Source organism: Protopterus annectens, chromosome 2.part2 (genome assembly GCF_019279795.1).
Source record: "Protopterus annectens isolate FY-2018-M chromosome 2.part2, PAN1.0, whole genome shotgun sequence".
NCBI classification, from domain to species: domain Eukaryota; kingdom Metazoa; phylum Chordata; order Ceratodontiformes; family Protopteridae; genus Protopterus; species Protopterus annectens.
In genome coordinates, this window is record NC_056730.1 from 1,155,542,837 (window position 1) to 1,155,543,444 (window position 608).

Below are 608 nucleotides of genomic sequence, written 5' to 3' on the forward strand. Positions count from 1 at the left end.
AGTTGAAACACTGGTATATCTTTAAGGGGCCATTAGCATACATCCCATGAGACACCACTTATAGGAGGATTAATATATTATACTGTGAAGACTGGCCTGTCTGGATCTTTATTGCAGTTTTTTTTTTCCTGTTGGATTTTACTGACCTTACTAATAAACTTGTAATTATCTTGCAATATTGATTTGTCACATGTGAATGACTCTCAGCCCATTGCTGCTCCGAATGTATTATTCTTTAATAATTTGAAAGCTAAATAAAGTTTACCCAGATTAACCTGTAGCTGATACAGTATAGATTCAGTACCTGTAACCTTTTAAAGTAGGGCATGTCAGTGAGTAATGGAATTTGTCTGGTGTATTTACTATGGACTAGTTCTAACAGTTTCTGTTATAGTATCTTCTACTTCTTTTGGTTTTCCCAGTTAGGGGTCGCCACAGTGGATCACCTTGTCTGTTCACCTACCATAATGATAAATTTGTAAGAAGAAATTCCACCTCCTGTATCCACCAAGATGGGAGGCTAGTGGTACTTGGACAGTTCAAATGATCAAACTTTCTCAGGCTGTCAAGAACTCTCATGTGACCCATATGCCACACTTTACAGTTCT

The 608-nt window shown here is 37.3% G+C and overlaps 1 protein-coding gene across 3 annotated transcripts in view; it reads left to right on the forward strand.

Moving 5' to 3' along the window:
* Positions 1–176, forward strand: part of LOC122795919 (procathepsin L-like) — a 449,353-nt gene extending 449,177 nt beyond the window's left edge. For all 3 annotated transcript variants that reach the window (XM_044064400.1, XM_044064402.1, XM_044064401.1), the window contains one exon: positions 1–176. This exon is cut by the window's left edge and continues 1,201 nt beyond it. The gene's annotated coding sequence lies outside the window, so the exon portion shown is untranslated.
* Positions 177–608: the final 432 nt, after the last annotated feature.